We start from the raw sequence: 15483 nt of genomic DNA on the forward strand, positions 1-15483 counted from the left end.
TCATTTATACCACGCACTGCCGACGACTGGAACCACCTTCCCGCCTCCATCGCTGCCATCTGTGACACCATTAAATTCAAGATTGCCAACGACTACATATGTACTCGCCACTCCTCTCTGTAATGCTCTCGGCCCTTGAGAGTACCCAAATAAAGAAATAAATGTGACATTGTAAATACGATACAATCACATGTGAAGTACACGCCAATTAAATGCAGACAGAGATCCACAGAAAGTGGCTATAGCTAAATCATATATGCCAAGCTGCAACCGACTGTTTGCGCTTAGGTGACCTCTGAGACACCTTAAATATATCGCGAAGCCTGAAAGTAAATTACTTTAAGGGAATGATGGGTTTTGCGCAGTATTTGTGTTCGCTACAAAGGCGAGCCTTTCATTTATTTGTGGTGGTTCATGAAATGATCTAGGTGCGAGATTAACGTCATTACCGCGAGATGCAGAAGCCGTGATAAGCGCGTGGATCATTAATCAAAGAGTGCCAGCTCGTTTTCTTTTTTGATGCTTTGAGGAGCAGCCTACCTTTGTGCGCCTCCTTTCTGAATCTCGGTGGGCTGTATAGTCAACATTTAAGCTCAATTATGTTGAAATAATAAATAGAGTGACGATGAAGCGGCTTCACTATCTAGAAAGTTTCCATTGAGGAAGAATGAAACGTAAAATCACTAATAACAACGCACAAACAGACAAAACTATCAGCGGTTCTCTTTTGCTAGCACCAGCAACCTAATGTAAAAAAAATTCAGCGTCTTCTCTGAGATGCTATCCCCTAATTACCATTGTATGTTACGTAATAGATGGGCGGTTTTGCGTATAAGGTGTTCTCTTCCGACAAAGTTATAATTTTGATGTAAGAAAGCGTGGTAGCGAACTGCATCTGCTATCATCCTTTTTAAACAATTCACCTCACCACTTCTCTCGGGGAAACTTAACCCTATACGTTCATCAAAACGGAATCATACGAAAAGATGGTGAAAACAAGAGAGAGGATGGAGAAAGAGTGGTTATATAGACGTGCCAAGGCAGTCATTGAGGCAAAGCCGCTTGTGCAAACCGACACACAGACTTATGCAATAGGCGTAGAACTATTTAGCTACTGCTTATAGGACCAACCATGAAATTTAAGTACATTTGAAAAATAAATATTCAAGTGTACTATTGGTGAAAGGAGCGCGCAATTATTAGAAAACTGAAACATCAAAATAAACAACATGGTAAGCATGGTTCCAGAAAGTCACATTGACTTGCATAATTAGAACCTATTTTGAGAATATTTGCAATATCCTCTGCGATTTCTCCCCCCATAATGTATTTGCAAGGCGTTAAAGCACAAAAAAGCTGTCATTATAAGTATAGGTGCACGTCAACACAAAAATTGTCGTTGGTAAGATGTTCAGGCTCGTTTCAACTGTAAGTCATTCGAATGATAATTTTGATTTCGGCTACTACAACTATATCTAACGGACTATATGTAACGATTGGGGTTGTGCCTGCACTTGTGTAGAATTTCGTGATGCACGCACGCACTATTGCAATGGAAAAGTATGACAATTTATCTTTCTTTTAGTTCCAGCACAAACACTTACTTGCTGCCTTTTCAAGAACGAGAGGACAAAGCCGCTGTTTTGATAATCACGCTGAATACTCGCTTTGCATTTCACATATGCTTTATTCGGGTTCGGTGTCCGTCGGTTCATTCCACTGTATTTACGATAAAAAAAATATTTTCTGCGATCCCTTTCCGGGTGCACACTCTTCTCACTTCCCTTTCCTCAACACAGCGCTAACAAACACGGGCACAGAAAAGACACACGAGAAATAAAAACTACAATGCGTGCTCTAACAACATATAGCTTAATCAGGAAACACTCATTTGATATGCACAAGCGTGTCCTTTGTGGAAGTCTTCTATATGTCATTGTGCGCCCACTGTGTTACCGAAATGAATGCGTACCAACTAGCTCAATTCAAAGTAAACTCACCGTTTTTTCCACATAGCCGCCCTTTCCTACATTCATAGTCAGGAGCTGATGAAAGCGCATGCAGTGGCGGCTCCTGTGTTAACTCCGATTCCGATTCTTAACGCCTGCTCACAACAAGTTTCTCGCGGTTGAAAGCACAGCGGCCACTCAGGCACGGTGAGCAATTGAACGCATGCATCATATTCAAGTCCATCGATGCAATTCTAACAATGGTGACAACAGGCCTTCAAAAGAAAATGAGTGACGAAAACATCGTTATTCATTCTTGACAGAAATCCACTTCTCGAAAACAGCCGACGTGTGAGCCAGGGTTTGTTTGAAAGTGGAACGAGCTGATCGCCTCAAGATGCATTTCACCCGTCATCGTCATCGCTTCATCTGCGGAGCTCGAAATCACTTACATTGCGTTTATACTCTCAAAAAGGGCTACGTATTGAATGGTAACTGTGGCATTCTTTTTCCGTGAGTTGCCTGCCCTTACAATTACAAGGCCATGATGCAGAAAAGGCTGTGAACAGGAGGTAAAAACCGGGTGTATTTTGTACACTTCCATGGCATCGCGTTGTCTCTACAGCCATCTTTGACGACTTTCCCCGAATGCTGTTACCCGGCCCGATCAAAAAGTCTGTAACAAAGCACGATTCAGATACCGGCTGGAAACCCAAGTCCACCGTGCAGTGATCATCAAAAACTGCTGGTCCTGGGGCTTATAGCATATTGACACAATGTAGCGTCAAGTCCTCTTCGAATCTCTTCTTTTTCGGCCGAGTGCTTATTCTTTATCTCATTATTTCACTCTCTTATAGAGAAGGCTTTCGAAGTATAATGAATCGCGAAGACTTTCATATCGCGCTATTCGAGATAACGTAAAATTTTGAATCATCATCCGTGCTCTGCTTAGAATTCCGGACTACAGCGTTTTGGTCGAAATAAGTACGCCCGCACATTGTGTACACCAAGAAAAAAATGGCTGTGGCTTAGCTAAGGTTAAGCCCAGGATGCGAAGCATACTAGCCTTTATTTTAGTTGTTGAACCACTGTTTAGCCTGGTGAACTGCTGTTGCTTGGTTATATTTAGTTCGGCTAGACGAAGAAACCACTCACGCGTTACTCTGCTTCGCCTTCAAGAGTGGAACGCGACAGCGTTCCCGTCGACCCGCCAAGGGGTGGAAGACAATGGGCTACGGCGCAGCGACTACGCGCCCCGCATTGGACGCGGTGAGCGTCGAGCAACGCAGCGTTCGGCGCGGCAACGAAATGTGCGTCTGAGCAAGCGACGCACTCCTGAGCCTTAGAAACAGCTCGTTTCTAAGGCAACACCACATACACTAGAGGCGCTTTTGTACCGCTTTGAAGCATCGTACTCGTGGCTCAGTGGTAGCGTCTCCGTCCCACACTCCGGAGACCCTGGTTCGATTCCCACCCAGCCCGTCTTGCAAGAGCTGAGCCAAAGCCACCTAGAAAATCAGTCTCTGTAGCACGCCGCAACCTTCGCTTCTCATTCCAACGAGCAGCTGTCTCCAGGAGGCATCTCACCTCGTGAGTGTCTAGCAGAGGCAAGCGCAGCTGCTTATATACCGCCGCGACGCCGCGAGCGACGGCGCGAGTTGGAGCCCCGTTTCTCCTCCGTCGTGACGTCACGGTGTCACGTGGTATTGAAGGCCACACCGCCGCGCCTGAGGAGCTGGGTTGAGCTCTCGTAATATGCTTCGCATAAAAATTCTATTTCTCCAGCCCATCTCTAGCAAATTGGGGCGCACAGATCGGACGCACTATAACCTGAAACATTGCATAATTACCCTGATAATCATCCGGATATCTACATTTGACAATTAGTACCTTAGCACCAAATTAAACTTGGCAGCTCTACCAAGTTTCAAGAGCTGTTTCAGATCTACGTTTAGCTACAAGCTATGAGTACAGTTTGTAAAAAAGAAACATCACTTAACTGTACAGTGTGGCAATGTCACGTCTCCACCAGAGAGCGCAGCCATGACGTGTACTTCGTAGAGAATTGGTATGAGTTGTTCGAGAGCCTACCTAGCTTAAGAGGAACCAGCAGGCGAGTTCTTCGCAAGTGCATATTCTAGGTAACAACGCATGACATTACTGATCATGGGAGATGAAAAGGAGGTTTGCAGGAAGCGACGTCATTGATAACTCATCCTCTGATTCTTTGTGCAAGTCCCAGGTGGGACTAGCACCTAAAGAAATGTGCATAAACTCACGTTCTGATTCTCAAGACAATAGGGAAACACGCAAGAGCAATGTAACCACAGCCATCAGTGTTTGTGTAGTGCGTTCGCCGCACCAGCTTCTCGTATGTAGGATGTGCCAGGGGCGAAGTAATTACTGCGCCTTCGCAACAATCCCCCTGTGCGCCTTGGACCATTAACGACGAAGGGTATTACCGCGGCATGGAGCGGCACGAGTAGCGATGCGAAAGAATGAAGCAGCGCAGAGCAAAGTCCATATTTCCACCACCTCCTTCTCCACACACCTATCTCCCTCCTTCCAGTAGCGGAAAAGGTGGGAGCCAAGGAAGCCCCAGCGAAACAAAACTAACAACATTTCGCCTTGGAGTCACGTAGTGGCCGTTCTTTCCTGCTGTATCAGTAGGGCGCCACTTGGCTTGGACAAACAACTGACCGTTCTCTCACTCGAGGGAGTGCACGAGTGAGAAAATCCGGACTGGCCGGGTACACAATGGTGGGAAACCCACCTGTCTTCTTGGTAGTCGTGGCAATGCTAAACTCAAGTCGTAATTGAAACCGGACTCAGCTTCACAGTGTGGACGCGAGGTGTGCTTTTCACTTTTCTTTTAGTCATGATCGCCGACCGTATTCGAGGGGCCCGCACGAGGTTGAATTTTACGAAGGAGACGAGAAGGCATGGATGCTAGTGCCAGGCAATTCCTTTATAGACGTGGGGCCGTGCTGGAGGCTGGTGATAGAATGCGTTTGTATCTTCGCCATTTAGCTTCTCTGGTGGCAATGTATTTGGCGAAATTATTTTCAAACAATCCTCAGGTTTCTTTTTTTTTACCTCCTTGTAGCGGACTAGTAAGGAGTGCTCGGCTCACGTCCCATGGCAAGGATTCAGTTATCGAAATTTCTTCATAAATATTTGCTTTCCATACTTTCAAAGCTGAAATATTATTCCAGTTATCCGTCGAGGCCAGAAGTTTCTCAAGGTTTATCCGTCGTGGCCAGAAGTTTCTCAAGGTTTAAACCATTACTAGAAATATGATTTTGGTCATGACGATTCAGCTTCTTTTAAGTACTTCTTCGCGGATAAGTGAGATGAATTTGCACAGTTACTGTGAGAAGTACTCTAATGCTAGGTATATAGATGGATGTTCATATTTTAGCAATAAAATTACAGTCACAGAAAATAGAAAGAAGAGATAATATGTCGTTTCTGCTTGCCATGTTTATATTACTTATTCAGTTCAATAACCCGTGTTATCGGAAATGCGAAGTGAATACATCTCTTACGTGTCGCGCTGCCCCCGGGTAGGTAATAACAAAGAAAAATGATGCTGACAATTCAAAATCGGCATTTATTGTGCAACAGGACAGAAAAACAAAACTAGACTCACAAACAATAAGCAAGAATTTGTCAGCCTGGTTTCATCCTTGCCACTTGTACCATTTTACAATGGGCTACAAATACAGAATTGCTCATTGGCATACCGAGCCTACATACAGCGCACGTGCCACTGTTAGAAGATTATGATCTACATATAACCCAAAATACATGAAAACAACTCCGTGATTCAGATTTAGCACTGATAGTGGTGTTTATGTTTACGCAATGCACGAATAATGTTCAATCGAAACCTAAAGTTCCTAAACGTTTCTCACTTTTAAACAAAGATTTGGCGGTAGTACAGAAATGCAAAATAACATAGTGTATCTTTCGCTTTTCCTCTAATACTTTTCCTTAAATTATTGTTTTTGTAACAACACATTGTGGAGGAAGTAAATAGTGCTTTTAAGAAACCTAAACATATTCATTTAAAAATGTAACGTAAGGAAGTGTTACTAAATTCACAATGGACGTAGCAACATATTCTAAACACCAAGGAAATGAACAAAAAAAGATATACGTGCACAAAACAATAAAAGAAATCTGAAACAGGAGTGCTGAAATAGCACGTTTGAGACACGTCTTTCATGAATCAACTGTTTCAGAAAAAAACTCATCACGAAGCTCATATAGCTCCCGTGTGACAATGCCTAACACCAGTAGAGAAAAAAAACATAAACCACATTTCATAGCATCAAATAATTCTTACTTTGCCTCCTTAGACGCTTACATTTATTCAGTTATACGTCAGGTCTGTTCTTCTACTTTATTTTTTTTTCTTATATTGACCGGCGCGTTGTTAGACAGGCATGCAGTCACCGTTTCGAGTAGAGTCTGTTCTCTTACACGGCCTCCCCACAATCTTGTGGCTAGCGTACATGACATGAAATGTCGTCATTTGCTTTCTGCGCGATCTGTCGGCAGTCTTTTTTCTCCTGCCATTGGAACGCCGGACTTACAGAGAGAGCCGTCGCCATGGGATTTGCATGCGATTGCTGGTTATTCAAATCGTGGATAACACTCTTTCTTCCGTATGTTCCAGATGGTGAGCTCGGGAGAAGGGTAACGGAAAAGAGGAGCGATAGCCAATTAAATGAGGACAAATTCGCATGCCTGACCGACTAGGATATTGACAGAGCTGCCCGGTACTGCAAGTGGCAAAGCGCGAACTGCAACTACGCTCTTTAAAGGTACAATCTTCTCTGAGTGCTCATTTGATCTATCCCTTCCTCCAAAATTTTTTGCAACATTCATTGTATATTTTGTGTGTTGTAAAAGGAACACTTAAAATTTTAGCAAAATATTACCACTATACTTACTTACAGTTCAAGCATTGCTCTCACCAACCTCTTCCCCCTTCACGATACTTTCTTACTTTCTACTGCCTAATTTCTGACGTACTTAGGAAAATCGCAATATTAAACAGTGTAATTTGCAGTATGGGGACGACAAATGGCCGAGCGCATAAATATGTCTGACGTGCCTGTTGTCGACAAAAGAGAGCCCTTCGAAAGATTATTATAGCGGTTGCTTCGCGCCCAGAATACTATGCAGACAATTGTGACGGTGATGCATGAAATGACCCGCCGTGGTTGCTCAGTGGCTATGGTGTTGGGCTGCTGAGCACGAGGTCGCGGGATCGAATCCCGGCCACGGCGGCCGCATTTCGATGGAGGCGAAATGCGAAAACACCCGTGTGCTTAGATTTAGGTGCACGTTAAAGAACCCCAGGTGGTCAAAATTTCCGGAGTCCTCCACTACGGCGTGCCTCATAATCAGAAAGTGGTTTTGGCACGTAAAACCCCAAATATTATTATTATTATGCATGAAATGGTGGATTGAATGAAAGTGCAAAGAAGGGGCGATGTCAAGGAAAACAACTCTTTCTCCTAAAACGTTTTTTTTAGGGCTTCTTCAATTTCCTTTTATTGCCATCATCAGCGTACTATGTCCCACAGTACTTCTCAGATTACGCTACGCAGCGACATATGGGCGATCAACACTATCACTGATATAAAATTTGCGCATTTCTGACTCCTGATAACATAAGGCCATACAGTGTAATGAACATAAATAATGCAAGTTTTTTGGGGGGCGCTAGATGTCAGAACGCACCTTGGTTGGATAGCTTTGACCAGCGAATCTCTCACATTGACCCCTTGATTTCTCGGTGCATGATTCCTTGATTTCTCGGGTTAATATTGTTTCTTCCAGGCCAACCTCATTGGTTTCCCAGTCAATTGCTTCTCGATGACATCTAGAGCCAAGCTTCCTTCATGCTTTTCATTGCTTTTGGAAGGCGCTCTATGAACTTGTATATTGACCTTTAAAAAAAAACAGATTTATGTGACTAACGAAGCGCCTAAAAGAAGCTACACTTTCTAATAAAGATAACGCTGATCTCTACATCTCAGTATGGCTTTTTGAAACACCTTCTATAATCGTTTTCTGTGTCTTCCTTCTACTGTGGTCCCCCAGCAGCCACGCACCTAAAATTGTAGGACAAGCCTACAACAATATCCCGTGAAAACAATAAATCCACAGTTTCTCCACAAAGAAAAAAATAAGAACAAAAAGAACGCGGTCCCACATTTGAGAAGTAACGTCAACAGAGGCGCCTGCATAAACAATACAGGACAGACAGCAACAGCTACCCGCCCGCGCAAAAAAAATGTTGCAAAAGAAAAGCAAAACGAAGAATCAAAAAGAACGAAACTGACCACATCAACAACACGAACAGGTACAACAGGTCCGCACAAAAGCCGAGGCCTTGGCGACTTCCTCCCAGCATGACTGGTCCATGTCTCCCTGCCGTTATTGCCCTTCGATTTCACGAACCACGTTATTGCTTTAATCTCGAGTCACTCGCTACTTCAGTACTAATATAAAACATCCACAGAGCACGGCTACCGACCTCCTAGTCGCGCTTTGCTTGCTGTTTGGTTCTATCAGTCAAGGAAGCGCGGGCTCTCATGCGCCGGTCACGGCAGCACCCGGTCAGCAATCTAGCAATGAAAGCCTTGTTGTTCGTAGCCAAACAACGGCAGCAGCGCAGCCAGGCCGAATGACGCAATGCGGACGAGATGGCAAGATTGAAGTAAAAACCCACCCACAGAAAGCCATTGCTTCCGCTGTGATTCCTGTCGGATTGCATCCGCATTTCCCCTCGAGAGAATTGCTTTTTCACGTGAACCCAGAAAGCGAAAAAGAACAAGCCGGATGAGACACTAAGCATGAAAGCGAACAGACTTGCATTTGGAAGAGCACTGCTCGTCCGCCCTTTTATTGCTCAAGAATAAATATGAGAAGCAGCAATTTTAATGGTAACCTTGATATTGCAAGTCACAGCCCGTATACCACTGACATCGTGATGGTATAAGAACAACCTCGCCTCCGCAAAGGCATTTAGGGTCTTCCTTGAAATCATGCTTTGCCATGTTAAATGTCTTCCTATGGGGAAGCACTTTAACCTCGCTCGGACAACACTGAATATTTACATCGCAGAATGATTTAGCATCCACCTAATGTCATTTCGGCTATCCGTTAAACGAAACTAGAAGTACGTCTACAGATTATGTAATAAGTGACGAGTACATTACTAACATAGCTTCTGGGAGCTTTCTGTGGCTTGTCCTGATGAAAATTTTATTGACCTATAGATGCGCTAAAGAAATATATTTCTTTATGCTCATAGGTCCACCATATACCTTTGTAAACAATTGTCTGCTATACATTTGACTACTTCGGGAATTACGGGCGCCGCACGTGCATATCCTATATCCACGAAAAACTCTCACGGTGCAATAAGTTATTGCAATGAAAAAAGTTCTTTATTCCGCAGTAATGTGAAAAAATGGTCCAGGAGAACACATACTTGTGATTGTCCTTTGTAGAGGCTTTACTCAACAACTGTTAAAAAAACATAGACCTTTCCCCATCTATGCGAGTGGCATCGTAAGTAGACAAATCGTCTAATGGAGCGAGAACACCCTACTTATTCATAGCCTGGCGAGGCTAGCGCGCGCTACGCATAGTCGGCCCATTTATGTGTTGCCAGACCGAAAATATATAGCTGCATTCAGGAATACGATCACTTTCACGAGACTTCGCGCGACTCGGCATAGGACGTGCACTGGGCTAACCTCACCTTGCGCAGCGCGACAGACGCACTCCGACGGGACTGATGCAAAGAAGCGAAATCACGCGTAAATGGTTGAATTCCCGAAAGCGATCGCTTGAAGATCCGGGCTCGCAGCGATCACGTCGCCCACCAGCAGCATAGATATGTTGGTGTTGTATCATCACTTGACAAGACATAAGAAAGCAGGATATCGGGTACGTCTTATATGCATAAATTTCGTCCGGCCTGCTTGGGATTCTATTTCAGAAAGTTTGTTTCGGCTGATAGTGCATCGCATTTTGACCCTAAGTAGCTGGGCATGCGGATGGCGCATGAAAATGCGCGCCGCATGTGACCAGCGAAAAGTTTCACATGAAAAGCAATATTGGTCGCTATCAAGAAAGCAATAAGCTAATGTACGTGTGCCTATATTACTCAACCAGTGCGTTTTTAGCGTCAATGGCCTGCAGTTCGAAAACATATCACTTTCGAGCTGCCACCCAAGCATGCGACGGAGGGACGAAGCGAACATGCGCTAGCTTCAACGCCTTCGCTAACTCTAATAAAGGAGATATCGCCGCATACACGCGAAAGATATGTGAAAAGTAACACCACCAGAAAAAGACGAACCGAAATGTACTGCTATGTGTGTGAGTGAGCGTCTACAACTTGCGCGGTACACAATGCAAATAGCATGCGCGCATGAGAGCGCGGCGCGCTGATCAGCGTCGGGAAGAAGCCTTCATCGGACATGAACACATACACACACAAAAGCTTAAAACGGTTCACAACCGCTCGTATCGCACCACCTCGCAATGCGGAACGGTGCATTTGCACCTAATAAGATAACGCTAGAAGTAAGGAAATCAGAAGATGACCGTAGACAGTTGGCTGAGCGAGGTAAAATTAAGTCCTCAAACGCCCGCGTTGCAATCCGCCAAGTCCCCAGAAAGATGGCGGCGGGCGCCCGTCGGTTCTTTTAGTCAAATGCTAGCCAGACAACTTTCAGAGAGCAGCCAGACCAAAATTGTTCCGGCTGGTTCTGGCAGCCCTCCGGTAGCCAGAACCGTTCAGCCCGAGTAAAACGAACGCCCGGCGGAAGTGCGCGGTGTGGTGTGCGAAGCAATCCGAGGAAGACGAAGACGCTCTGACAGGCTCTGGCAACCCGCTGGCAGCCAGAAGTGGAAAATCGAAGAGGCCCATCGTCTCTTTACACTTTTCAACTTTTTCGGCCACCGCGAGAGCAACGGGCAACCGGCGGAAACTTCTGCGTCGTGCGCAGCTTCGTTCGATTACCTCGAAGGCTCACACGTTTTCGCGATTGTGTTGTGCTTACACGCTCAGCGCAGGTATAGGACTGCGATTCTCGCATTCGTTAATATTGTTACGGGAAGCTCCGCACTCATGATGGAAATTTGGGCTCCAGTGTCGATGAGTGCTGTAACGGGAAAACCATCCACGTCCACGTCCAGAAGGTTCCGATTAGTAGGCAGGGTCAGCAGAGGAATTTCAGGCCGGTGTTCTAGAGCAGCGTCACCTCCAGGAGCTGCTCCAGTTAGTTTCCCGTCGGAGAGCGGCGACGGTAAGCTGGGGATGGAGAGCGACGCAGCTGAGGCGGCGACTATGGGGTGATGGCGATCGGCTGGTCGCGGTCGCTCGAGCGTTGTCAGGTGCGTCTTCAACCTCGGTGGAGAGTGATGGCGGGCGAGGATTCAGTGGGGAGCGGCGGTAGGCGGGAAAGTTTGGTCGAGAGTGGGCTGGCCAGGAACTTCGACAGTGGCGAGAGACGTCCACAATAAAAGCAGATGGGTCTATCGTCATGGGTGCGCCATTCGGCCGGGTTGCGATAGCTCGGATATGGACCGTATTGGCTACATGGAGCAGGGGCAGAGGCAGCAGACGAAGCAAAGTCAGGACGGCTGGCGGAGCAGATGGATGGAAGACCTACATTGGCAAGTTCTTGGCGAATGACCGACTGAATCAGGGACACAAGCGGCCGGGAATCGTCAAAGCACTGCGTCACTGGCGTGGCAGGAGACGCTTCTTCTATTTCTCGCCGAACGATACGTACGACGTTCTCGGAAGAGGTGGGCTCACGCGGTGGACAAATGTCTTCGCACGTCGATGAAGCTGCGGTATTAGGTAGACGCGTAAACTGCCCAACTATGCGGTGACTCTTGGCGTCTTCAAAGCGGCGACATTCATTAATGATCTCGTTGACAGTTGTGATGTTCTTATAAACAAGCAGGTTAAACGCGTCGTCCGCGATGCCCTTTAAGGCGTGGCTGACCTTGTCTGCCTCTGCCATATTGTTATCTACTTTGCGGCAAAGAGCGAGGACGTCCTGGATATACGCCACGTAAGATTCAGTGGACGTCTGTACACGGGTCCCAAGGTCCTTCATCGCAGCACGTTGGCGGCCGACGGGTTTGCCGAACAAATCTCTAAGCTTCTGTTTACACTGGTCCCAACTAGTAATCTCTTCTTGATGTGTTTCGAACCAGACCCGTGCTGTTTTCTTGAGGTAGAATATTATATTAGCCAGCATAAGCGTGTTATCCCACCTGTTGTGTAACCAGTCATCGACGTCCACGTTGTCAATCCCGAAAAACATGCCAGGGTCGCGAGGCTGGGCCAGGATGACCGTCGGTGGCGACGACGGGGCCGCGGTTGAACTCTCTCCTTCGGATCACATGGCGGCCAGGTTACGTCCACTGCGGAGCTCCCTCTTGCTCGAGTGATTACCCCGCACCTCTACCAATGATGTTACGGGAAGGAAGAAGCGTTTGTCTATTTACAAGTGGCTTTTAATGGCTGAGCCAACACGCGTAGAGCATCGATACTGCTAAAAACTTCTTCGTCGTCGCTAAGACCACCGTCAGCGTCGTCTTCTTTCCACATTACCGACTGTGACATTATTGTGTCTTGTTGGTACCGTTGACGAGGTCACAGCTGCCTCTGTGATGTGAGCGCTTTTTCGCCACGGCTCCCAACGCCCGTGAAAAGAAGAGACGACAAGAGAGCCTCACGCCGGACGGCGTCGTTCCGTAAGCAGTGTCTTCGATTCAGCATTTCGCGACGCTGCAGCTCGATTACGTGACCAGAGGAGAAGGCAGTTAAGTAAGCCTGTCACCACAGCCTTCGCCGCGCGCGTCAGCTTGTGGCGACTGTGCTTGGGCAAGTGTTATGCTGCCATTGTTCCGAAGACTCTAGACTCATTGTGCGCTGCAGATGTGCGCCGAGGGAAAGGGCTCATGAATGCTCTCACGCAACCTAAATTTGCGGGTAGGGCCGGGAAGGAAGGGAGTGGGGTCACTCACTCGTCCGTTTGTTCGCTCGCCCGCTCGCTCGTTTGGGCTATTCGATTGCGTTGACCATCATCATCGCTTCTGCACAATTTTTGTTTAGTAACTAACTTACACGCACTTCTCTCGACATTTTCTCTCACGCACCTAGAATTCGTGCACGTCAGTTTACGCGTTCAGTTCGCATGGCTCACACTGCCTATGACGCTATTGAAAACAACGGACATATATTTCAGGTAAGCTTTTCGGTTCGTACAGCTCGCTCTTTTTTAATGCTGTTTTGAAAACAACGTGCAGCCTGCTGCAGCATAATTTTGAATGCTTATAGATTGGAAACAGGCATTACATCTGTGGAAGCTGTTGGGCTAGTTGGTTCGACATGATTTTTGCAAAGCGGAGCGCAGAAGCGTTGTGAAAAAAGCAGACGTGGAGCGTCTTTCCTGTCCAGGATTTCTTTTTCCGCACCGCTTCTGCGCTTACTTTGCAAAAATCATTACACCTCTGGAGAGCCTGGTAAATCATTTTATATAAACAGTGAGACGAAAGCAGAGTACTATTCTAAACATATAATTGTCCAGTCTGCATAGCATGGTATGACGGAGCTTTTCGCATCTGGTTTTCCTGTCACCTTAAAGACTTCCCCTGCGTAAAATAAATTTTTTTCTGCTATCTCTTTAAGATAAACGGTCGTCTACACTGTCAATAGTTCAATCGATGTTGGCTTGAAAAACCACCACACCACTGCTTACGTGCTGCAAACGCCAACAACAACACAATGTTTCACAAATAGTAGCAGATCTGCTAATGCACAGCATGTTTTATGAGACAAAAGGAACAAAAAAGTTCGGCTGCATGTTACACTCCTGTAGCACGTGACGTTGAAAGCCGGATACACTCTTCGCAATACATTAAGGTATACGATCGGAGGGGTCTGACCTTGCAAGACATAACAAGCCGCAGTGTGAAGTACCCATGTGGCAAGCCGTTGTCTGCGAGCTTCGGCCTCCTCTATACATTGCCATCTCGCATCGTCGCATTGATCGCTTCGTAGTTTGGATTCTTCGGCTCGTTTTCAACGCTTAGCTGCCGCTTCCCGCACTCTTGTAGCGTGGTATGAATCTCACAAACGACCCTTTCTCTATGACATTAAAAAAGCGGCAATCGCAGTCGAACGCCTTGCTCCTACCACTTCGCACGTCGCATCTCGTTTCTCCCTTGGCGAGCATCCAGGGCCGTAGCATACTTTCGAGAGGGGTATGCAATGGTTTATTGATGGTTCGGATGCTTGTTTTGAGCTTGTTCTTTAATGAAGCGTATGCTGTTCTGTGTTTTCTATGGGTGATTTCAATGAATGTGGGAATCATTGCAGTTTTGCTTGCTTACGGGGCGATGAGTCATTGCTGCTGATGATCATTTTTGTGCCACTCGATTAGACATCACCTGAAGGGGTGTATGGGCCATTCCAACGAGCCACGTGAGCCCTTTGCCTTAAAATGCACTATAAACAGCCCGTAAGTCACTCACATTTACTATTGCCCATATAAAAACTATGCTTACATTTTGCGTGAGTAAAGCGCTGTTAACAAGTAGTTTACAACACGGATCAAGTTCACCTAATGGCATATTTTAATTATTTCTTTTTCAGATCACAAACAAATAACAAGAACGCATTTGCAAATAAGAAAACTGGGCCGGATCATCGACGATAATTGTCAATGTAAGAGAACAGCCCGAACAAAGGAAAAAATGAGCGAGCGACACTCTTCATATGATCCGAGTATGAGTTGTCAAGTGGGACAGCGCGACAACGGCGCTACCAACGACGTTTTTGTGCCTCGAGGATAACTTATTTCGCAATAAAAAAAATGACAGTATGACTTCACAGCACTGATACTAAACAAAGGAAATTTTCCTAGCAGATGCTATTGTTATATCACGGTCGATATGGAGCGTGTGTTGAACGCGAGGCACACTTCAGACCTGCCGTTGTTGTATGTAATGTGAAAAAAGATTATCTTGCCCAGGCGCGATACCCACATATTACTCATAAATTTGGACCTCTCGCGGCTGACTTGAAACTCGAATGCAGTTAAACACGACGCAAGAAACAAAAATACGAGGTAATGTTTATGATAAACCGCGCAAACAAATTGCTGCCTATTCGAGTAAGGTATATGCAAGGTAACTTGTATTGCAGCAAAACAACTTTTCTAGAATTCCGGGTATATATGTTTCAACTCATCGCATAAAAAAGGCTTTATCTTTTTTGTGCGAAGTGTGGGCAAGCTATACTTTATTTTTTAATAATTGATAGTTACGTTTCAGAGTAAAACATCTTGAGCAATCGTGTACCAGTCTGACAACTGATACATCAAAGAAAGCGAAGCTATATAAGCTACCACGGTTCTTGATTCTCATGCGCTTCTGCAGTACTATTATATTCGGTGATATTACAAGTGTCCGTTCC

General features: G+C 45.8%; 1 protein-coding gene across 9 annotated transcripts in view; it reads right to left on the reverse strand.

The window, feature by feature from the left end:
* LOC135904590 (uncharacterized) overlaps window positions 1-15483 on the reverse strand; it is a 900492-nt gene that overhangs the window by 434644 nt on the left and 450365 nt on the right. The gene's annotated exons all lie outside the window — the stretch shown is intronic.

The sequence above is a fragment of the Dermacentor albipictus genome, chromosome 4 (assembly GCF_038994185.2).
Source record: "Dermacentor albipictus isolate Rhodes 1998 colony chromosome 4, USDA_Dalb.pri_finalv2, whole genome shotgun sequence".
NCBI classification, from domain to species: Eukaryota; Metazoa; Arthropoda; class Arachnida; order Ixodida; family Ixodidae; genus Dermacentor; species Dermacentor albipictus.